The 25,644-nt window shown below is 46.7% G+C and overlaps 1 protein-coding gene across 1 annotated transcript in view; it reads left to right on the forward strand.

The window, feature by feature from the left end:
- Positions 1-19,469: 19,469 nt before the first annotated feature.
- Positions 19,470-25,644, forward strand: part of LOC120920468 (zinc finger protein 37-like) — a 199,390-nt gene continuing 193,215 nt past the window's right edge. Inside the window, exon 1 of the mRNA XM_040332581.1 lies at positions 19,470-19,538. The gene's annotated coding sequence lies outside the window, so the exon portion shown is untranslated. The remainder of the gene's footprint in view (positions 19,539-25,644) is intronic.

A 25,644-nucleotide genomic window follows, 5' to 3' on the forward strand; every position in this document is an offset into this window, starting at 1 on the left:
AACTCTACATTGGCCATGCTGCAGCGGCTGCACACGCAGCAGAGGGCCATCAATGAGTACCTGTGCCAATATGGCAGCAGAACTGGGTCAGGGGAGCTTGTTTTTTTTCCCCCACGCCAGTGGGCCTTGATCAGGGATGCATGCACTGTCATGTCACCATTTGAGGAGGCCACGAGGATGGTGAGCAGTGACAGTGCATGCATCAGTGAGACTGTCCCTCTTATTCACCTGTTGGAGCACATGCTACGTGGAATAATGGACAGGGCCCTTGAGGCAGAACAAAGGGAGGAAGAGGAGGACTTCCTTACCTCTCAAGGCCCCCTTTATCCAGACAGTGGTCCTGCATGCCCACCTAGCACACAGGAAGAGGATGAGGAGGACGAGGAGGAGGAGGATGATTGTATCAGCAGCATGGAGGTGGAGCCTAGCACTCTGCAGCAGCAGTCTTCAAGGGATCACTTAGAGTCCCAAGGAACCCGTGGACTTTTACGTGGCTGGGATGAGGTGGCTGCGGATCCTGTCGTCCTCAGTGACCCAGAGGACTGTGCCCCGAATGCCTCAGCAAACCTACGCTGCATGGCCTCCCTGATCCTGCAAAGCCTGCGTAAGGATCCTCGTGTTCGTGGTATCAAGGAGAGGGATCATTACTGGCTGGCAACTCTCCTTGATCCACGTTACAGGATGGATCACTGGCCAGAGCTTGCACAGTACGCAATTGAGCTACTGGCTTGCCCTGCATCCAGCGTTCTTTCAGAACGCACATTCAGTGCTGCTGGAGGCTTTGTGACCGATCACAGGGTGCGCCTTTCCACCGACTCCGTCGATCGACTGACCTTCATAAAAATGAATCAGGCTTGGATCAACACCAGCTACCAAGCACCTGATGCTGATGTAACTGAATATTTTTTTGGAAATGACAGATCCCTTGGAGACTGCCTATGCTGATGCTGAGTGACTGTCCTGTTATGCTGCTGACTGAATATCCTTTTCCTCCTTACTGATCTTGCTGATAGCTAATAAGAACATTTTTGTTTCTGGGCTCCGCCACCAGTGCTTAAGGCCCAATTTTTATGCCCCTGTTTAACAGGGGCGTCTAATAACAATTTTTGATGCAATACTTTGCATGTGGCTCTTTGCTGCGCTCCAATTACAGTATCTGAGGGGTTGCAGTGTTGTGTTGTGCCCAAGGCCCAAGTTTTCTGCCCCTGTTTAACAGGGGCGTTGTTATGTACTGGAACGTACCTTGTAGCCAGAGCCTAGTGTGCAGGAGGAGGCCTCTCTTACAGCCCCGGCTCTGGAGCTGCTGGAGTTGGGACAGCAAGCTCGGGAGCACGGCGAGGTAGGAGTGCCTGGTGATGATAGCAGCTCGGCACGGTTGGTGGTCCTTCGGGACGGTGGTTGCAAGAGACAGCGTCTCTGGAGCTGGGACAGGCACTGGATAGCAGAAGCTGGTGAAGCAAACCGGGTAAGCAGATAATCAGGTGGGTTAAGCAAGCGTAGTCAGATTCAGGCACAGGGTCTGGTAATGGTGGGCAGGAGAGCAGAGCGGAGTCAGAGCAAGCCAGGGGTCGGAGTGGAGAGGGTCGGATGGTCAGACAGAGCCGGGTCGGTTTGAGGTAACAGGTTACAACAGGTCACAGATTTCACTGATACAACGCTGCAGATCAGACAGCAAAGTGTCACTGCAGCTGCTAGCTTTTTAAAGGCTGAGTGGCGCCAATCGCGCATCAACGAGCACGCGCGCGTTCCCGCCGTCGTGTGCGTGTAGTAGGCACATGCGTGCGCACATTTGGCGCGCAGATGCGCGCATTTGGCACATATCCGTGTGCATGTGAGGCGCGCCTGCGCACATGAATAGGTGACTGGTTTTGATTCTGACCATTAGTATGTGTGCGCATGCGTGCACGCCGGAGCCTATTGGCAGGTCCCTGACAGGCATCTAATAACAATTGTTGATGCAATACTTTGCATGTGGCTCTTTGCTGTGCTCCAATTACAGTATTTGTGAGGGGTTGCAGTGTTGTGACACCGCCACCAGTTCCTAAGGCCCAATTTTTCTGCCCCTGTTCTAGTACTTTTCTTTGTTTTGATTCTTTTCTAATTTGAGTTCATTCTAGCTTTCTCCTACGTTATCATAGTGTCATGTTTATTTTCCTGTACTAAATACTCATCATTGTCAATGTAAACACCACAAATCTAGATTTGTTCTTTTAGGCAGCATTGATATAATAAGAAGCCACACATTGTTGAGTATCCAAAAATATTTATTGTATTACACTTAATATGTGTCATTTTCATTTTTTCAAAAAATATCTTATTAGAAATTGTTTAATTTTTTTTGTCAAGAAATATATTTTTGCTTTTAAATACTTGTCTACATCTATTTTTTTTATTATTATTTTTTTTTAAAACCCTCCCCAGCACATCAATCAGATTCTTCAGGTTTTGGTCCACCTTTCGGTTGTTCTTTATGATCTTCTCGAGGGCGATGTTTGTGTCCTCTATTTCTGCCCTGCAGGACATGATCTCCCCAATTAGCACCTGGGCACTGTAGGTGTCTAATCCACCCCCAACAGCTCGAACACCTCCTGAAATTTGGAAAAAAAACATGTATTAAAATTATGCAGGCCTACATGTATTACCTGAAGCTGTGCTGTATGACACTGACCTGATGTGGTGACATTTTGCACTTCCTGCACATCCGGCGAGGGTGGGGCTTGGCTCTGTGTGGGGTTGGTCGGCTCCACTGCTGCAGCTTGATTGCGGCCTATGAGATTGTAAAAAAAAGGAAAGATGAATAAAAAAGATTAGAGGCCTGAAAGAGGAATATCAATCATTCTTTTTAAAAAGTGTGGTACAATTGTCTGTTTTTACAATCCTTCTAAGCTTAACACAGGATTTTATCCAAAGCTGCTGCATTTCTCTATCTTTGGCCAAGTTTCCTACATGGAAAAACAATAAGTTTACACTGAATCACCTCTGTGTGACACCCTAACTAGGTTGTTCTTGTGACCAACACTCAGTGCCGATCCTGACCTCCCTGGGGACCGAAGCAAAATGACATGGCACATTAAAAATGAGAAGCGGGGGCGCTGACGACAGTGACATGTCACATTAAAGAAAGTTGAGAAGTGGGGGGAGGGGGTGTTCTGCTGTCGGAAATGACATCTTACATTAAATTGAGAAGCAAGGGGTGCTGACTTCTTGCCTCTTCTCCCATGCAGCCAGCGAGTTGAGAAGCGGGGTGAGGGGGCGAAAATGACTTCTTACCAGGCGGGGCCTCTAGTTATTTGGGGGGCCCTTCGCAGCTTTGCGGGGCCCTAAGCGGCTTGTATAGTGAGCCTATAAGGCGGATCGGCCATGCCAACCATTGTGCTACTGAGTCCACATGTGTAATCAACTGCTGTTCTGAGCATACTCTCCTTTTACTGTATATTGACTTAAGTTTGATTATTTAAATTAGTTAATACATCTACATTAAATAAAAAATTTGTCTCACATAAAAAGATCTTAAATAGAGTGAACAACCAATTATTATGCCCACAAACATGAACCTTGAGACATCTATTCTTTAACTATATATTTACACACAACCTGAAATAAAAAGCACATGCCGCAAAATAATAAAAAACAATATTCAGAGTACACATGAAAATTACTTACGTCTTCTGAGGACTCTTCGAATTCTCTCCAGCTGCTCCAGCTCTCGGATTTTCAAATCAGACCATCTCTTGCGCAACTGCTCCCTGGACCTCTGCACCCCAAATATTGCATGGATAGTCCTCCGTATCTTCTCCATGATCTGGGCCTTGAGTTTATTGGGGTTCTTGTAAGGCCCTTTTTTGCCGTCGTAGTCCTCCTTTTTAAGAATACCCACCATCTCAACCATCTCGTCAAAGCTCATGTTGGTGGCTTTGTACCTCCTGCTCCTCCTGGTGTGTGCCTGGCCTCTCTCCTGCCTGGTTGCAGCTTGCTGTCTCTCCTCCATCATGTCTTCAGACTCTTCACCGTCTTGCATTGACCGACTAAAAAGGGGCATGGCAATCACTAGAATGATCGTCATGGGCGGGGAAACATGCGGAGCTTCTCACATGCGCAGTGTATAAAGGGATATTGCGTGAATGAGAACGTCGTTCACAGTCTGTAGAAAACGTCGGAAAAACGATCGTGCAATACGACGATATGAAACTTGATTTTTGGACTTTATGATCAGTGGATGAGTTTGTGGGTTAGATATGGGGAGAAAGCTAAGGCTTGACTGACATTAGTTTTTTTTGCTAAATTTTGACTTGCAGAAATAATGGAGGCCTTCAGAGAACAGGAGCTCTTCACAGAATTTGTTCAAAGAGGGCCCCGGATGGCAACCCCCCTTTTTTCTAAAAAATTTCTTTCCCAAAAAAATAATTTATTCAACCAAGATCGGGCATTGTAATGGCCCCCCCCACCCCTAAAATAATCGACATATTGTTGCCACACAGCATGTGCGCTTTGGGGGGCCAAGCCTGTATGGCCACAGGCTCATGGGCCACCACTGGAACATCAATGGCCTCATCACCAGGCACAAGTGTCATGTAGTTTGTTGAGGGTCTCTTTAGGAAATTGTGCAATATGCAGCAGCAAAGTATGACATGGTTCAGATTCTACTTAACAAACCTACAGTCCTTGTCTTGTTTGCACCGCCTGTATACTGATGTTCAAAGTATATAGGGCCAAAGGGTCTTGTCAGGGCCGATCCTCCCTATAGGCTCACTATGCAAGCCGCTTAGGGCCACACAAAGCTGCAAATAGCCCCCCAAATTACTAGAGGCCCCGTCTGGTGAGAAGTAATTTTCGCCCCCTCACCCCGCTTCTAAACTCGCTGGCTGAGTCATTTCCGACAGCAGAACACCCCCTCCCCACGCTTCTCAACTTTCTTTAATGTGACATGTCACTGTCGTCAGCGCCCCCTGCTTCTCATTTTTAATGTGCCATGTCATTTTGCTTAGGGCCCCAGGGAGGTCAGGATCGGCACTGGGTCTTGTAATGACCTGGGGGGAGTGGTGGCGGGGAAACTCATGCTATTTTTTTCAATGATTTTTATCCATATTGCAGGGACCAAACATTACATTAAAGCCGCAAGCAGTATTAAATTACTTTTTTCTTTATAGTAATCTCATGTTGTGCAGGGACATTTCTAAACACGTGCCACTACTATAGACACTGTTTGGCGAGAGCGGCCTGGAAGTTGAGGCTATTCAGGATTGGCCACGTCCCACCAAGAAACAGGTTCGTGCATTTTTGGGGATCGCGGGCTATTATCACCGCTTTATCCCCCATTTTGCCTCATAGGCTGCTCCCCTGACCAATTTGACCAAAGGGAAGGAGTCTGTCATGACCAAATGGACTCCCGAAGCAGAAACAGCTTTTCAGGCTTTAAAACAGGCCTTATGTAGTCAGCCAGTTTTAAATACGCCTGATTTTTCACGGGACTTCGTGGTTCAGACAGATGCGTCAAATGTGGGGTTAGGAGCTGTACTGTCCCAGATTATCAAGGGGGAGGAACACCCTGTTATGTATCTCAGCCAAAAGTTGAAGGCCCATGAGGAAAATTATGCCACCATTGAGAAAGAGTGCTTGGCGGTGAAATGGGCTTTGGATTCTCTACATAAGATTTTCCCGACAAACCCACACAACTGCTGGAGATGTGCAGACATTCCAGGAGACTTTATGCACATATTTTGGTTATGTTCAAAAATAGTGGTATTTTGGAGAGAGGTTCTGAGAATGATTGCCACAGTGACATCAATAACTTTGGAACAGGGGGCAGAGATCTGCTTGCTAGGTTTGGCAGGGGATAATTCTGTTTCAGTGGGAAGGAGAACACAGGTAGGCGTACTACTATTCTATGCTAGGAAAACGATAGTGTTAAACTGGAAAAAAGGTAGAAGCTCCACTCGGTGATACATTGGAAAAATTTATAAACAGTAATTTGCCACTTTATAGGGAGGCATACTGGAACAGAGGACAGGGGGAGGAATATGAGAGAGTATGGGCGAGTTGGATAAAAAATCCTATAACAGCGTCAGCAGGGCCGTTTGAAGGAATTTGGGGGCCCCAAGCAAATTGGACATGGAGGCCCCCCAACCCTCCCTACACGCAAAGCCTACATGAACCACAGCATAGCAATACAGTTTAAGTTCACTCACAGCCTCCCTGTGTCCTTACTCCCCTCCCCCCTCAAAATTGTCGCTATTTTTGTTTATAGCACAAAAAAAAAACGCAGAAGTGATCAAATACCACCAAAAGAAAGCTCTATTTGTGGGGAAAAAATTACGTACATTTTGTTAAGGTACAACATCACACGACCGCGCAATTGTCAGTTAAATCGATGCAGTGCCGAATAACAAAAAAAAAATGATTGAAGTGCATTATTTATATTATTACATTGTTATATAAAATAGTTCAACTCACCATAATGCAGAATCAGTGGGAGCCCCAAGTGTGTCACTTGCCACGTCACCTGCCACCAGATGCAGATTGTCACTTGCCACACATTGTGGATTGTCACTTGCCACGTCACCTGCCACCAGATGCAGATTGTCACTTGCCACACATTGCGGATTGTCACTTGCCACGTCACCTGCCACACATTGCATGTCCCATGATGCTCCTCTAGACCCTAGTCTCTTTTGATTGGCCACAGCGCAGCCAATCGGGAGGGAAACAGATGGGCAATGCACTAAGCAGCAAATCAGGGGAGATCTCTCTCTCCATTGCTGACAGGAGAAAGGAGGGGGCGAGCGGGGGAGATATACTGATGTCCCGCAGCTCGCCTCTCTCCCTTGACAGTGACACAGATTCCGTCTTTATAGCGGGCGTGGCCGACGCTTGACGGATTCATTTATGATGTTGCTGGCACGCTGGGGCCCCATACAAGAGCACTGTCTGATGGCGGCCCTGGGAACATGCTGGCTGGCGGGCGACAATTTGCCGCCTCCCTGAAAGTGCCGCCTGGGACCATCGGGTCCCATGGTACTGGTAGGACCGGCTCTGCTTCTTTGGGATGCTTTGAGTGGAGCTTAAGCACTTATAGCAAGCGGCTGCTGGGGGCCCCTGGCCAGCTCAGGGCCCCAAGATGTTGCTTGCTTTGCCTGTCCTGTTCCGACGGGCCTGAGCGTCAGGATAAATAGGGTATAAGGGGAGGTTAACTATACCATTGAATAAAAGGAGAGAGAGGAGGGTAAAAAGATATCTGTGTTGGGTGAAAGATATGAATTACATTTTTATGGAGGCTCTAGAAGAGAGCAGAGGAATGATGAATGTAATTGAAATGTAAATGTAAATGTATGGTTTTTTTTTGTATGTGTAGCGCTACCCCCGCAGGAGCCGCCGATTAGTTTGGGATAGGCGTATTAAGTTACCCATTTTGGCTTGATCTAGGGGTGATACTTTTGAGTGCAGATAAAGAGCAAGGGCCAGATTCTCAAAAGAGATACGACGGCGTATGTCCAGATACGCCATCATATCTCTGAGTCTGGCCGGTCATATCTATGCGCCTGATTCTTAGAATCAGTTACGCATAGATTTCCCTTAGATCCGACTGGCGTAAGTCTCTTACGCCGTCGGATCGTAACTGCATATTTACGCTGGCCGCTAGGGGCGTGTACGCTGATTTACGCTTAGAAATATGTAAATCAGCTAGATACGCGAATTCATGAACGTACGCCCGGCCGACGCAGTACAGATACGCCGTTTACGTTAGGCTTTTCCCGGCGTAAAGTTACCCCTGCTATATGGTGGCGTAAGTGCTGCATACCAATGTTAAGTATGGCCGTCGTTCCCTTGTCGAATTTAAAATTTTTAACGTCGTTTGCGTACCTCGTCCGTGAATGGGGCTGGACGTAATTTACGTTCACATCAAAACCAATACGTCCTTGCGGCGTATTAGGAGCAATGCACACTGGGAGATTTCCACGGACGGCGCATGCGCCGTTCGTGAAAACCGTCAATCACGTCGGGTCACAAGTTATTAACATAAAATTTGAATTAGGCGGGCTTACGCCGGCCTTTTTACGCTACGCCGCCGCAACTTACGGAGCAAGTGCTTTGAGAATACAGCACTTGCCCTTCTAAGTTGCGGAGGCGTAGCGTAAATCGGATACATTACGCCCGCGCAAAGATACGCGGATCTACGTGAATCTGGCCCCAAGTGTCTAGACATCCAATAGGTTTTCAATGCTTTATTCCAAGGCCCAATACGGCCAACATCAACATGGCACACAATAGAGAAAGGTTGATGAGCAAGAAGAGAACTTTAGTATCAGGCCCTGGATATGAAAGAAAGCAAGCCTGCTCTCAGCAACAATTTGACTTAGCTCGTCGCTACCCCAGATCAGGGTGGGTAAAGTGCCCCCGGACAGGCGGTTATCACAGGCCTGGCAGCCGGAGCGCCACTTACAGATCACTGGGAGGAAACAGACCTCTGCCACAGGCTTAGTAATTTGAGGTATGAAGATCAGATTGAGTAAATCCTCCCAGTCAATTCAGATAGTGTCACCAACTGACAGCTTGAACATACCTGTCATGCAGTGTGGTGACTGGATCCTCGATGGTTCATCTAGGCTTCCCGGACAACCTCTCTCTCTAGGTTCTCCCAGAGCCAATTCCCCACCGTACAGCTCCCGGCTTAGGATCCTTTCAGCAGAAGATTGGGACCCAGCAAATCGCTGGGGCCCCTCTCAATGTTAGGGTGAGGCTCCGCATCATGCGCAACCTCGGCAAAGCAGGCCACAGTGGCGGGGCCCATGGTTGCGCGTACCCTGAAGGTGGATACCGCACCTGGAACTTGGGCCCCGCACAGAACAGAACAACTAATGGCGGGTGTCCCAGATATACCCCCTCCCAGCATGCCCAACGAGGGAACCACACCTCTAATTGGCTGCTGAGGAGAAGGCAGGTCTGTCAGAGCCCCTCTAGCGCCAACTGTCACCTAGTCCCTCTAGCGCCCCTGGAGTGCAGACCGACCCACAGGACAGCTCTGAAATGACAACAGCCTAAATTTCCATAAATTGTGAATGGGAGTAAACTAACCCTCCCATTCTCACTAACTTTAGCGTAACGCCCATACTGGAAGTAAGGGGGCGCTACATATGGAAAAGATTTTTTGACAATTAATAAAGAGATTTATAAAAAAAATTGTCTGCAGCGGACACGTTAAAAAAAGCCCACACTGCGGAGCCATGGGCCGGCATCCTGGGAGTGCCAGATGTGACCGTACATGGTTGATGGCTCGCTCCTGATACATTAGGAGTCTGGTTTGTCCCTCCTGTGCAATGTAAGTTCGGCCAGCTTCTCCTCCCTATCTGTTGGTCCACCTCTCCCTCTGAACTCCCCTCCTCTTCCTCTCTTGTGGGAACCCACGTGACGTCTGTAGACGTCATCATTGTCACCTTCCCCATCACTAACAGTAGAGATCTCGGAGTAGGCAGCAACAGCGGGCACCAACCTCCTTGGGCTGATCTGAGTACTGTCGTCAGACTGCTGAGTGCCAGCTGTTGCTACCTCCTCTTCCTGATCCAATGCCATGAATGGCTGTGCATCCAAAATGTATTCTGATGTATCGGAAAATAATTCCTGTGAATCAAGCGGAGGGTATATGGTGGTAGTGGTGGCAGCGAAAGAGGCAAAAGTCCAGCAGTAACCAAATACACCGCCGGTCGAGCGTACGCACGCTGTCTACATACACTTCTACGATATAGTACAACGCCTGTTTTAAAAGTTTTAAATGTGAGTACCTAGTGTTTTTTTTTTAAACAATAAATACGTTTACAATACGGTATCACACTATGTGGGCATCATTTTCTCTTTGAGCGGAAACTGGAAAGAGCCATACAGGGTGCAATGGAATAGCCTGTGACACCCAGAGACTTTTGAAGGATGGGGGGGGTACTCCTGTGCCAGCGTCACTAATGACTCTTGGGTCTAGGGTCACCCTGTGCCCCTTTTGGGCATAGGGTGACTGATAACTGATAATTCATGTTTTGCAGTATATGTTGGAATATTACAGGTTGTTAAATTCTGACTCCAAATGGAGTGTTTTCATTCAATAGGGGGACACATGCTTTGAGGTGTTAATTGCGTCTTCTCCTAGACATTCCATTGTGTGATGCTAATTTAGTCCGTAAAGGTCAGATGTCTAGCTTTTAGGTGTTAATTCAGCCTGGCTCCTAAGACCTCTCATTATGTATGCTAATACTGTTTTATGTGTGGAATGTACTTGTCAACTGTAGTAATTATGTCAGATCGGTGCCAAAACGTCTGACATAGAAATGTGTATTATGCAGGTGAATCACTTATTGTTGCAAAGACAGGCTGTCTGGATAATGACTAATAATTAACTCAACTGAATGTCATTGTCTAAGAGAAGGTGTATTGAAGCCCCCCATTGTGTGATGTGTGCGTGGAGAGTTTCATTGTCCCTGTAACATGCCTGTAACTGCATAAAAAGCTGAGAGTGTACCATTAAAGATTCATTCATTTGACTCAGAACACAGAGCGTATGTCTCGTCTCTCTGAGGGAATTCTAAGGCTTTGTACACACGACCGAACATGTCTGCTGAAACTGGTCCGCGGACCAGTTCCCGCGGACATGTTCGGTCGTGTGTAGGGCCGACCGGACAATTTTCCGGCCGACCAGACAGGTTTCCAGCGGACAACTGTTTCTTAGCATGCTAAGAAACATGTCCGCTGGAACCATGTCCGAAGGACATGTCCGATGGTCAGTATGACTCATCGGACATGTCCGCTGGCCCGAGAACCCGCGCATGACGTCGAAGTGATTCGACGCATGCGTGGAAGCATTGAACTTCCGCGTCAGAGAACGTCGGTGTCGTATACATCACCGTGTTCTCTGTCCGCGGGGATTTTGGTTTGATGGTGAAAACGGTCCATGGACAGTTTTCATCGGACATGTCCACACGTCTGTACGAGGCCTTATGGATCGTGTCTGCTGGCTTGTCAGACTGTCGGATAAGCTGTCGTGGGGCGATGGAATGGGAATATCGTAAACGGTGGTGTCTGTTACACAGGGGGATAAAGATTTGCCAGGGCATACACTGTGGATGCTTGCTACCCCAGGAGGGGGTCTTGATCTGGTGAGTGCGGGCCATACCAGAGCACGGAGGAAGGGGGCACAGAGTGGAACACCTGAATAGATTATCAAGTGTGGCACGCAGCACCTTTTTGCATGAACTATTTAGCACTTTATATTGCAGCACGAACCATTCAACCAGCAACTATATAGCAACAAACAGGTAGGAAGGCTGCCGATCCAGGTGAGCACACTAGAACAATATATGTCCACTCCGAAACCAATGGGTGCCGGCAATGCACGGGATATGCAAAAGAAGAAAGATAGACAGCCGCACTCCAATTTCTTAAAAAGGCGTGCCCTTTATTGGGTAAAGGAAAAATGCACTACAGGTATCAGCACACAGTGGGAAAAACAGCTGACGCGTTTCGCATTGGATATCAATGGACTAATTTATTTATATTTAATTTATTTATATATTTTTTTCTTTTCATATTTACTTAAATCACTTGTATACACGTATATGTTTCTGTGTATTTATCTATTCACGTGATTTTTCATATATGCACTTGTGTATTTTATACAAATACAACACGTGCACTTAGTGAGGGCCAATTTACCCAATACCACACTATTGCATCTTTATTTATTCATCACATTAGTGCATCTTTATTTAATATTATTCTTTGTATATATTAGTAGGCGCCAACACCTACTATTCCCTTCTTTTCAAATACACCGCCAGTCACAATGCTGCACAATACAAATCCACTATAATATGCATTCTATATTCGATAGTATATTATAAGTGTATATTACACCTATATACTGCAGTGCACAGCAAGTAGCACACCTATACCAGTGCTTGAAAGGACTTTTGTGGACCTGTTAGGTAGCGATTTGTGTCGCTAAACTCTGTCCCTGCTCCAAAGAGCACTTTGTCCCTACACTGACAAAAAGTATATGAATGTATTAGACACCTATATACTAGAGCAAGTAGCACACCTATACCAGTGCTTGAAAGGACTTTTGTGGACCTGTTAGGTAGCGATTTGTGTAGCTAAACTCTGTCCCTGATGGAAACGCCAACCTCTCCCTAAACTGACAAAAAGTATATGTAGCGCTAACCCCGCAGGAGCCGCTGGTTGTTTTGGGATCGGCGTATTAAGTTACCTCTTACCGTTGTCTAGGGGTGAAGTTGTTGAGTAAGCGAATGTCCAGTCATTAAATAAAGGTTTTCTGAATGCTTTATTTTCGGCCCAACACGACCAACATCAACATGAGGTAGAGAGAAAAGGTTGATGAAGCAAGAGAGAACTTTGCAGTATCAGGCCTGGATATGAGAAAGAGCAATCCGCTCTAAGTAGTAGTAGATACAGTCCGTCGCCACTCTAGCCAGAGTGGGTGAAGTGCCCCCGGACAGACTCCTGCCACGAGCCTGGCAGCCGAAGTGTCGCTTTAGGTTGCTGGGAGGAACAGGTCTCTATCACTATAGTAGTGCCAGGTTAGGGTAGTAGTGCCAGGTTAGGGTAGTGCCAGGTTAGGGTATTAGTGCCAGGTTAGGGTAGTAGTGCCAGGTTAGGGTAGTAGTGCCAGGTTAGGGTAGTGCCAGGTTAGGGTAGTAGTGCCAGGTTAGGGTAGTGCCAGGTTAGGGTAGTGCCAGGTTAGGGTAGTGCCTGGTTAGGGTAGTAGTGCCAGGTTAGGGTAGTGCCAGGTTAGGGTAGTGCCAGGTTAGGGTAGTAGTGCCAGGTTAGGGTAGTGCCAGGTTAGGGTAGTAGTGCCAGGTTAGGGTAGTGCCAGGTTAGGGTAGTAGTGTCAGGTTAGGGTAGTGCCAGGTTAGGGTAGTAGTGCCAGGTTAGGTAATATAGTGTCTGAGTAAATACATGACATGAATAGATAAGAGAATGCTGGTCCTGTCCTCTGTCACCTGCACTAAAAGCACAAATCTATGACTGCAGAGCCTCCTTCTCCCCCTCCCTGAAGTAAACATGAAAAAAAAAACTCACATGGCCTCAGCAAGCGGAGGACTGCTTCTGTCTTCTTCCTGAAACTGAAGGCGAAATGTGGGAGGGGAAGAGGGAGGGGCTGCAACAGGGACAAAGCATTATTGGCTAACACCTGGGATGAGATGCAAATATCCCCCTCCCTTTGATGGTCGGGAGTCGGGACAGTGAATTATCATCATGCAGCCTCCTGCTGTGTGCACTTCTCCACACAAGTACAGGTTGGAGATGAAGTTTTGCACACACACACACATGGGGGGCTTAGGGTGGAAGTGCTGCTCGGTCTGCCTTCTCTGACTGTCATTATGACTAGGGTGACCACATTTCCAAACGGCCATTCAGGGACCCCCTTCCCAAAAATCAGCTTGCGCTGTAATGACTCACCGCACAGCTGGGGCGGCGGATGCGTGCTCTACCCAGAAGGGCTGATCACGCCCCCCCCCGCCACTTTACTCATTGACAGCACTTGTCCTGACTGTTCAAGACCCGTTTTACCTTGTTCCAATGCTGGCTTTACACTGCCCTGCTGTGATTACACACAAGAGGTGGGATTTATGATTTCTCCAATCACAAGCAGGGGGCGGGGATTGTGCTCCTCCAGACATTCCCGGCCAGGACAAGTACTGTCAGTGAGTAAAGCAGCTATGTGGTGCCCATTTTTGGGGGCAACAGATAGAGGGAATGGGGGGGTGGCAGTGTCGGCTTCATTCCGGGACACTGTATTGTCCTGGAATGAAGGTGCCCGGGACCTGGGACAGACCTGCAAAATGCGGGACTGTCCCGGGCAATCCGGGACACGTGGTCACCCTAATTATGACCCTGACTGCAAATGTTGAACAGGACACAGAGGAATGGATGATTAGCACGGCAATTACAGATTCTCTGTGTTCCTATCCCTCCAGAGGCTTAGAGCTTACAGGAGGAAGAGGGAGACACACACAGAGAATCGCTCTGTAATTGCCGTGATGATCGTTTTAATAGGGAGGGGCACAGATGTGCAACAACTCCTCTTCTTCCCATGGACAGCAGCTTCCTCTCGCCGCCCCCCCCCCTATACACTGCCTGGCCGCGGAGAGTGAGCGCCCACCCTGCAGGGAGAACAGTGGGATGTGCCAGAGGGGGGAGTCACCTGACCCACACACTGAAACGCTTTCTCAGACCTTCCCGGGAGAGGAGAGCACCGACTGTGTGCTCTGCTGGGGATCCTCTCTGAGCAGTGTGTGGACTGTAGCCACTCACCAGCGCCCCCTTCCTGTGGTGCCCATGGCACGTGTCCCATCTGCCATGCCTTAGATACGCCACTGTCTGGAACTGTTGTCCATTTTTGTAAACTTCCCTTGCCATCCATCCCCAAAGGTTCTCAATTGGATTTAGATCAGGGGAACACGCAGGATGGGCCAAAAGAGTGATGTTATTCTCCTGGAAGAAGTCCCTTGTTTTGCGGGCATTGTGTACTGTAGCGTTGTCCTGTTGAAAAACCCAGTCGTTACCACACAGACGAGCAGTGTTGCCAACCGTCCGTTAAATTACAGACAGTCCGTAATTTGAGCCTGTTTTCGGGCTGTCCGTTAAAGCCTGTTTATGGGCAGCAGTGCCCGTAAAAATGATGGCCGCGGGCAGCTCTGGCAACTGTGCATGCGCCGCTCCTGAAGCCTGCCAAGCTCGGGAAAGTTCGTAGATACTCGGCCTGGGCGGCGCATGCACAGTTACGTAATGGTGCGGATCGCGCCATTTTTAAACCTGAGCTGAGGGCCGGTATTCGTTCTCGGCGCAGCGAGGAGGACGATAAATGAGAGGACGGGGGGTGGTGTGTGAAGCCGTGAAGGGAGGGGTCACATGCCTGTCTGATGTCGGTGCCTTGCCCTGTGGAGAAATAGGGCACAGAAGGAGCGGAGGACACTGCCTGTCAGGACTGGGTGGGGGGGTGTGTGTGAAGCCGTGAAGGGGGGTCACATGCCTGTCAGTGAAGCAGCTGAGCGGCCGGTATTCGTTCTCGGCGCGGCGGTGGTGCTATTGCCTGGACAAATAGGGCACAGAAGTAGGACACTGCCTGTCAGGACTGGGGGGGGGGGGGGGTGAAGCCGTGAAGGGGGTCACTCACAATGCATGCCTTGCCCTGTGGAGAAATTGGAGTCCTAGGACACAGAAGGAGGACACTGCCTGTCACACAGATGTGCCTGTGTGGACTGTGGGAGCAGAGAAGGAACCTACCACATCTGCAGTCTCTGTCCTCCCCCTCCTGTGTGCACCATGTCCACAGTCTCTGTCCCCCCCCTCCTGTACTATGTCCGCAGTCTCTGTCCCCCCCTCCTGTACCATGTCCGCAGTCTCTGTCCCCCCCTCCTGTGTGTACCATGTCCGTAGTCTCTGTCCTCCACCTCCTCCTGTACCATGTCCGCAGTCTCTGTCCTCCACCTCCTCCTGTACCATGTCCGCAGCCTCTGTCCTCCACCTCCTCCTGTACCATGTCCGCAGCCTCTGTCCTCCACCTCCTCCTGTACCATGTCCGCAGCCTCTGTCCTCCACCTCCTCCTGTACCATGTCCGCAGCCTCTGTCCTCCACCTCCTCCTGTACCATGTCCGCAGCCTCTGTCCTCCACCTCCTCCTGTACCATGTCCACAGTCTTTGTTCTCCACCTCCTGTACCATGTCCGCAGCTTCTGTCCACCTCTTGTATCATGTCTGCAGTCTCTGAGGGGGAGTCTGGAGAGGAGTCAAGAGTGGGAACACTGCCGGGATGGGGGTCTCGAGAGGAGTCAGACGTGTGTGGACTGTGGAAAGGAGACTATAGGATAAAACCAGAGCCACCAAGCTGGACCCATCTGACTGGGCCCTGCACGGCGCACCTAAGAGGTCAGTGACAGTGCCGTCAGGCCAGTCTGGGGAGGGGGTTTGCTGGTGTAAGGGGGATTGAATACAATAATGTTAGGGGTCACTGATACAAAGGTTCCCTATTTATATTAGTCCCCCCCCCCTTACATTAGTGTATTCACACTGAGGAAGGTGGTCTCTGGTCACCAGAGCCCCCCCCCCCCCTTTACATCAGAGTTCCCCTTACATCATGATCTGCAGCATTCCCCTTTGCATAAGAGTTCCTTTGCACTGTAAGGGGGAATCCTGCAGACTATGATGTAAGGGGCAACTCTGTGCTAGCTGGCTTACAGTAACCTGACCTTCATGTCAATGGAGGCAGTTGGTTTTTGACTTTTTTTTTAATTAAACACACTGCTGATAGCACTAGCTACATGTTTATAGTTTAAATATTGATATTTGCACTGTTTAGCAGTGAAAACTGTAATTTTAGTTACTTTTTTGCAGTGTCAGTAAAAAATTGGTGCCGTTCGTAAATTTTTGGCATCCTGCCAGTAAATTTCATTTTAGGGGGTTGGCAACACTGCAGACGAGGGCCCTCAGTCCTGAGGAATGCTCTCTGCAACATCTAAACATAGCCAGTGGCCGTTTGACGCCCCTGCACTTCCTGAAGCTCCATTGTTCCACTGAAGGAAAAAGCACCCCAGACCATTATGGCGCCCCCTCCACTGTGGCGCGTAGAAAACATCTCAGGTGGGATCTGCTTGTCATGCCAGTAATGTTGGAAACCATCAGGACCATCAAGGTTACATTTTTTTCTCATCAGAGAATAAAACTTTCTTCCACCTTTGAATGTCTTATGTTTGGTGCTCTCTTGCAAAGTCCAAGCGAGCAGTTCTGTGGCGTTCAAGGAGACGAGGCTTTTGAAGACGTTTTTTGTTTTTGCAGCCCTTCAGTCTCAGATGCCGTCTGATGGTTATGGGGCTGCAGTCAGCACCAGTAAGGGCCTTAATTTGGGTCGAGGATCGTCCAGTGTCTTGACGGACAGCCAATTGGATCCTCTGGCTCAGTGCTGGTGAAATTTTTGTTGGGTCTTCCACTTGACTTTTTTGTTCCATAACCCTCAGGATCATTTAAGAAATTCCAAATGACTGTCTTACTGCGTCCCACCTCAGCAGCGCTGGCGCGCTGTGAGAGACCCTGCTTATGCAGTTCAGCAACCCGACCACGTTCAAAAAGGGAGAGTTTTTTTGCCTTTGCCATCACAGTCACAGTGTGACTACCTGACAGAGAATGACAATGAATCCACATCTTTGCACAGATTTGGCCTTTTAAAGGCATGTGGTCCTAAACTTTTGATCAGCTGAAAAACAGCCTGTTTCAGTTTAATCGTTATTTTCAATTAATTGAATGCTCAAAAAATGTTTTGTCCCACTCTCATTTCTTCTTGTTGCATGTTGAAGCTCTACTTGGAACCTTGTTAAGATCCAACAATGTAAAATATGATTTTTTGCCATTTTTCAAGTGGTCTTAAACTTTTGATCAGGACTGTATATACAATTAAATCTGACTAGCCCAGACCATATTGGGGTTCTCATTCACCCTGTGCCCCTATTAGAGACACAGGGTGATCTACACATAAGAGGCATTGGGCAGCTTCTGGGTCCCACGGGCCCTTCCGTTACAAATGGTAATGACACCCTCATTTCAGCTTGCATATCGCACTGCAAACTGACAGTTTGGACATGAATCGGATCACATAGGTGTGCACACCCATGCAATTCTGGTGCGGACCAAAAAAAGGGTCCTGTGCGTGTTTGGTCCGAATGTGATGCGATTTCAGCCATACAGTTTGTATGGCTAAAATCGCATCGCACAGACATCGCATGTGATCTGAACAGCAATGCGGTGCAAATCACAGGAATGCGGAGTGTACAGTGGTGGGTAGTACATGCAGGATGGTGTCAGGATAGTGGACAGTGTCAGATAATTTTTTTATTTTACAATTTAATATTTTTTTTCCAAAAGGTTTTTTGGGACCAGTGGATTTTTTATTTATTTTTTACAATATATATATATTTTTTTACAATTTATTTTTGTACTATTGATGGGAGGGTGGGGTTTTATTTATTATAAATATATTTTTTCACAGTGCTTTGGGAAAGGGGGTGGGGGGATGGGGCAGTGGTTGGTGTCAGTGGGGTAGTGGTCGGTGTCAGTGGGGTAGTGGTCAGTGTCAGTGGGGTAATGGACGGTGTCAGTGGACGGTGTCAGTGGGGTAGTGAAAACCATGCATGGGGGATCGCGGTGTTCACAGCTGTCCCTGCTGCACCGATCATCCCCCTACTGTCCCTGGACATACACATGTATGCAGAAGTGACAGGGGCCGTGAGCGTGCTCTGCTTCTTCCCAGAACGCGCTCTGTCACTCCTGCACGTGCACGCCAGTCTCCCCAGCGCGAGGCTCGTCCTCGCAACGCTGGCTGGCCGTGGGCGTGTAGTGGTGGGTGGAGGAGTCCGCTGACGTCACAACTCCATCCACCTAGCGCCGAAAAATGTAACGTCCACAGATTCTGCAACATTATGGGGCCCCAGGCAGGTGAGGGGGGACTTTTTGAATAGCAGGGTATATACATTCAGCATGTATTGGATTATAGAGTTGAAATGTGCTAATGATGTAAATTTGCTGTCAGTGGGTTTACATCCACTTTAATGAGAGATACAATCAGAGGTTTAAAAGACTCCTGATGTCTCACCTGCCCTCCAATGAAGCACAGAGAGCACTACATTAGCTTTTTCATCTCCGGCTATACTGGCTGGGAAAAGCGACACCAGGACCCAGAAGTGAAGTGTTTCTGGGTCAATAGCAGGAAGAGGAGATCAGCAAATGGACCCCTCTACCTGGAGGCACCTGCCATGCCGAGATTCAGATCTACCAATGGGCGCCGCGGGGCCTGGGAAACATAGTGGGGGTGCGCATGGGGAGGGGGTGGAACCAGCACTTACAGGGGTGTGTGGAAGCGATCAGGTGGCTGCGCAGTTGTTGGATTGCTTTTATTTTGATGGCCGATTAAGGCTTATGGAGGTGTTGGTAAGAGAGATAAAAGCACCACAGTGGTGTACAACATTCCATAACCTGCATTAAATAAAAATAATTGACTCCTGCATAAAAAAAAAAAAAATGCAATGTGTTAAAACGCATTTATTTATTTTTATTCTAAAAACGGTTATTTGGCGTTGGCACGCAATGAACACAGAGGTATGAATCCCACCTAAAATGTGAAGCTAAGTGGGCACTTCCTATGATTTGCACAGAATATAATGTGTATAGAAGACAGTTTTCTGAGATGCTCAGTTCAGCCTCCATTCTATAAAGAAAAATCTATAATCCTCGCCCCGCCCACACAGCTCTCCATGTACTGAGCAGTATTATCAGGAAGAAGAAAACAGTTGCCAGGGAAACTGCCCACCTCCACCTCCCCAGTCTCCAATCCTGGAAGGCCTAGTTCCCCATCCAGGGATGTGATTGGTTGAGCCGGGAGCAAATATTTACACCGAGTCTTCCCTGTATGTCACTTCCGGTATACACTGGACTTGGAGAGCTGTCTTTGCAGAGCTCTATCATCAGATTCCAAGAAGCTGATTCGCCGTTTTCAGGTATGGCGAGAGGAGCCTCTGTTCAGTCACTCTCAGAGTAGACATTTGTAGTCCGTGTACGGCAGTGTCAGCAAGTCTGCTGTCACCTCCCCTTCTATTGTATTGTACATTTTTCTCCTATGTGTAGTCATGACTCGGGTTTTTGGGATGATCTGGATTTCTCTGCTCTCCCCGGGATGGGTGGCTCTGGGCTCTTATTATTCCCCCCCACCCCCCAGCATTGTCTTATACAATTACAATGTACAGCCTGGAGGAGTCCCATATAGAACACATTATTATTATTATTATTATTATTATTATTATTATTATAATAATAAACCTTCCATGGGGGATTGCTGATAATAATTGTTCTGCTGATAATTTATTATTACCATTTTTACGGCTAGGAGAAAGTGCTATCCACCATAGCACTTTCTCCTAGCCGTAAAAATGGTTGCTGGCTCATATCTCAACAACCATCTGTCTGGAGTTTGCATGTTCTCCCCATGCCTGCGTGGGTTTCCTCCGGGTACTCTGATTTCCTCCCACACTCAAAAGGCGTAGGTTAAAGTGGTTGTAAACCCGTACAGACCACTTAAACCTAGATTAGGGCTTACCTGTAAGTCCAATAAATATCTCCTTAACCTACACGGTCATCGCTGCTCCGGCCAGTCACAGCGCCGGAGCAGCGATACCTGGAACTCACTCCGGGAGAGATGGTGGCGGTTGGAGGATGTGATCGAGGACTGCTTCAGGGGCTTAGATCTCAGGAAACAAATTCATAATGAGCTAGTATGCTATGCATACTAGCTCATTATGCTTTTCTCTTGCAGGTTTTTTTTCCCTGTATTTTTTTTAAGAGGGTTTACTTCCGCTTTAACCACTTAAGGACCGCTGCACAACGATATACGTCGGCAGAATGGCACGGCTGGGCACATCAACGTATATATGTACGTTGCCCTTTAAGCCCAGTCGTGGGGTCGCGGGCGCGCGCGATCGGTCCCCGGAGCTGAAAGCGGAGGTTCACCCTAAAAAACATCTATGAACCATCCCATACAGCATACTAGCGTCAGCTATAGTATGTGTTTTTTTTCCTGTATTTACCGTTTAATCCTTTAGTTTTGTTTCAGACTCCCGCGGTGAGTAGGCGTTCCTATGAAGAGGGGAACATGATTGACGTCTGGCTATGGCGCGTCACGCGTTCCAAAAATAGCCAGAGTAGGACTCTGCTCTTCACGGCGCCTGCGCACAAACTAAGAGCTGACTATTTTGGCTATTGTCGGAACGCGTGACGCGACATAGCCGGACGTCAATCATGTTCCCCTCTTCATAGGAACGCCTATTTCCCCGCCAGAAACTAAAGGATTAAACGGTAAATACAGCGAGGGGAAAAAAAACAAAAAAAAACATACTATAGCTGACGCTAGTATGCTGGATGGGATGGTAGATAAAGAACATCGATGATGTCACACCTACAGCCTACAGTTATAAACACATATTAGGTTACACATAACCCCTTCAGCGCCCCCTGTGGTTAACTCCCAAACTGCAACTGTCATTTCAACAGTAAACAATGCATTTTAAATGCATTTTTTGCTGTGAAAATGACAATGGTCCCAAAAATGTGTCAAAATTTTCCGAAGTGTCCGCCATAATGTCGCAGTCACGGAAAAAAAAAAAAATCGCTGATCGCCGCCATTAGTAGTAAAAAAATAAATAAAAAATTAATAAAAATGCAATAAAACTATCCCCTATTTTGTAAACGCTATACATTTTTCGCAAACCAACCGATAAACGCTTATTGCGATTTTATTTTTTTTAACAAAAATAGGTAGAAGAATACGTATCGGCCTAAACTGAGGAGAAAAAAAAGGGAAAATGTTATACTTACCTAACGGTAATTTTTCTTTTCCTGATGCAAGCATGACAGCATATATGTATGGGAAGGCTCCACCTCCCTGCCCAATCAGGACCGGTTATACTATAAAAGTAGGTCTCCTCCCATACCACAGTATCCTCATATTTTAGTATCACTGCGGAAGGCCTTTCTTGAATGCTCAAGGCCCTTATATTTGTTTCACTTTTTCTTTTTTTGGGGGGGAGGGGACCTATATGCTGTCATGCTTGCATCAGGAAAGGAAAATTACCGTTAGGTAAGTATAACATTTTCCCTTTTCCTGACACATCATGACAGCATATACGTATGGGATGTACCAGATCACCAGACAACAAGGGTGGGTACTGCTCAAGTGTTTAAGAGGATTAGATCTATCCCCTCTAACGACTGAGATTTATTGTAGTTACGACTGCTGGGTCCACCAGAACGGACCCCCAACGTGTTGAATGTAGAACAGGTCGTAGTTTACATATTAACTCTGGAGGAACTATTTTGGAGTTCCGTCAATGGATGCGCAACCAGTTTGGAAGAGCTGTCTCTGCCCTCATCTGATGGATTTGTCCTATCCCATATAGGCTTTGGCTAACTTTATCCGCACAACTGCGATAGTCTTCGTTGGACAGCGAGATTGTCCTTTTCCGATGCCGTTAGGCCTGATGAGTCTATAATTTTTCTCCTAGAAGAAGGGCTAATTCTATGTCTCTTTTCAACCTTGCACCTCCTTTTCAATGTTTGTGGAACTTCAAACACTTTAGTTTGGATTTGCCAAAAGGATGATGATGTTCTAACTCAGGTTGCCAATATACCAACCTTTGTATAGTGTTGAGGAAGAGACTAGAGCCATTTTGCTTGATCATTTCAGCAACAAGGTAGTTTATGGTTTGACACTTGGATGTTTGATTCTTCTAGATCTACTCTACATACAGTATTTGCCTAAAGGAATACGTATTCCATATTTAGGATGTCTTGTCCCTCTCAATGGAGAGTGAGATAATGTGTCTCACACTATTTGGAAGACCCCATGGTGGAAAGAATAACCTGCCTAGGTCTTTCGGACTTGGTTGCTGAGATATGCAACCGTTACTGGATCCCAGAGAGTGAAGACACGACTGAATTTCAAGTATCCTTTAATGCTTCTCTAGGCTTGCTTGTATACAATTCATTCCTTACAGTAAGGCAGGGGTTGACAAATTTGCTTGGAATCTAGGAGCCAGCTAAAAAAGTTAGGAGCCAGAAAACGCGCCCCGTCGCGACGAGCTTGCGCGCAGAAGCAAACACATACGTGAGCAGCGACCGCATATGTAAACGATGTTCAAACCACACATGTGAGGTATCGCCGCGATTGGTAGAGCGAGAGCAATAATTCTAGCCCTAGTCCTCCTCTGTAACTCAAAACATGCAACCTGTAGAGTTTTTTAAACGTCGCCTATGGAGATTAAGGGTAAAAGTTTGACGCCATTTCACAAGCGGACGTATTTTGAAGCGTGACATGTTGGGTATCAATTTACTCAGCGTAACATTATTATTAAAAATGGGGATAATTTTACTGTTGTCTTATTTTTTAATTTAAAAAAGTGTAATTTTTTCCCAAAAAAAGTGCGCTTGCAAGACCGCTGCGCAAATACGGCATGACAGAAAGTATTGCAACGATCGCCATTTTATTCTCTAGGGTGTTAGGATTAGAGGTCGACCGATATGGGTTTTTCTCTGGCCGATGCCGATATTTAGAAATCGCGGCGGCCGATAGCCGATTTATGATGCCGATTTTTTTTTTTGGGCCGATATGTTAGGCCGATTTTTCAGGCGCTTTTGGGCTAAACAGTAAAGTTAGCCCATATTTTGTTTTTCGTCCAAAATTTTTCATTACCTGTTTTTGTGTATTACATTTTTTATTTATATATATATAAATAAAAAATGTAATACACAAAAACAGGTAATGAAAACTTTTGGACGAAAAAAAAAATATGGGCTAACTTTTCTGTTTAGTTATTTTTTATTTTATTTGTTAAAGTATATTTTTTCCCCAAAAAAATTGTTTGAAAGACCGCTGCGCAAATACCGTGTAACATTAAATATTGCAGCAATCGCCATTTTATTTACTAGGGTCTCTGCTAAAAAAAAATATATAATGTTTGGGGGTTCCAAGTGATTTTCTAGCAGAAAATACAGGATTTTTACTTGTATGCAACAAGTGTCAAAAAAGATTTAGCCTTTAAATGGTTAAACTGAGAACTCTCCTACACGTAGTTCAGTTAATTGATAAGTAGCAACATTGTATATCTTTTCTCAAAACTTGGCAGGCTGCCCAGGAGAGAGAGAAGGTCTTCTACGGGAAGCTTCAGGCAACTTGCATTGACTTCTATTACAGAAGCTTTTTGCAAGTCGTGGTGCTGAAGTTTAAATCGGCTTTTTTAAAGCACACCGATTAATTAAAAAACGCCAAATATCGGCCGATATATCGGTCGACCTCTAGTTAGGATAAAAAATATATATAATGTTTGGGGGTTCTAATTAGAGGGAAGAAGATGGCAGTGAAAATAGTGAAAAATTACATTAGAATTGCTGTTTAACTTGTAATGCTTAACTTGTAATACCAACGGCCACCACCAGATGGCGCCAGCTTACACATCTGGTGGTAATAACTTGTAATACCAACGGCTCACCACCAGATGGTGCCAGCTCACAAAAAAAAAAAAAAATTTTTTTTTTTTTTTTTTTTTTGCCCCCCCTTCCAAGCCAAGTCGCCAGGACCCTATTTCTAGTCGCCATGGCGACCTGGCGCCCGGGATTTGTCGACCCCTGCAGTAAGGAACAGAGAATTCCATCCTTTAAATTCTGTAGGTTCTTCTCGTAGCTAGTGTACTTAGAAGTCTGGAGTAGGCGCTCTGACCTCCATTTGATTTCAAACACTAACGGCGAGACCTCCACTTCTTAGTCTCCTGTATCTAGATATAATTTGGAAGATACCGTTGGCACGCTGTATGAGGTGTTGAATCTCAGGAAGGAGAATAGGAAGTTCTCGGATCTGAGACTGTACCCGTGGGCATCATTGCCTGCAAGCCACAGGGCAATTATCGTTATCACCACCAGACGGCTGCGAATCCGGATAAGGATTTTGGAGACTTAGGTTTGTTGAATATATACGTATTGGCTAATCTGCCAACCCAGTTGGCTGTCCTTAGTTTATCTGCTTCCACCTCTGGGAAGCCACCCAGGTTACTGTCAGACCAATATCTTGATAGCCTTACTCGTTGCCGATCCCTTGACTGTCTTTTGTTTGAGACTGTCCCTTGTCATCCAACGGCTTTTGTATCTTACGCCGTCTAGCCGTAAGTTCTAGAAAACCCTAACCTAACATGCTGGGAGATACCTCTGACAGAAGTTGACTAGTTTTGCATTCCTTCTTGCCAGCGAAGATAGGCCTTCCCCAATTTGCCGAGTCTTTTCAGCATAGTTGAGGCTCCCTTTGTTGTGTTTCGGAATAAAATTCAGTCTCCGACGGCTGTAACTCTGGCTTTTGGACACCTTGTCCTTCATTGGCATGAATACCCAACAAGTAACAACTTGTGATGACTGGTATGCTGAAAGATTAAATAGCTTAGCTCAGGGCTCGACAAATCCCGGTCGCCATGGCGACTAGAAATAGGGTTCTGGTGACTTGGCTTGGAAGGGGGGCAAAAAAAATTTTGTGAGCTGGTGCCATCTGGTGGTGAGCCGTTCGTATTACAAGTTAAACAACAATTCTAATGTAATTTTTCACTATTTTCACTGCCATCTTCTTCCCTCTAATTAGAACCCCCAAACATTATATATATTTTTTATCCTAACACCCTGGAGAATAAAATGGCGATCATTGCAATACTTTCTGTCATGCCGTATTTGCGCAGCGGTCTTACAAGCGCACTTTTTTGGAAAAAAAAATACACTTTTTTTAATTAAAAAATAAGACAACAGTAAAGTTATCCCCATTTTTTTTTAATATTATGAAAGATAATGTTATGCCGAGTAAATTCATACCCAACATGTCACCCTTCAAAATTGCGTCCGCTCGTGGAATGCCGACAAATCTTCATAGGCGACGTTTAGGGCTAGAATTATTGCTCTCGATCTACCAATCGCGGTGATACCTCACATGTGTGGTTTGAACACCGTTTACATATGCGGGCGCTGCTCACGTATGTGTTCGCTTCTGCGCGCAAGCTCGTCGGGACGGGGCGCCTTTTCTGGCTC

This window comes from Rana temporaria, chromosome 13 (genome assembly GCF_905171775.1).
Source record: "Rana temporaria chromosome 13, aRanTem1.1, whole genome shotgun sequence".
NCBI lineage: Eukaryota > Metazoa > Chordata > Amphibia > Anura > Ranidae > Rana > Rana temporaria.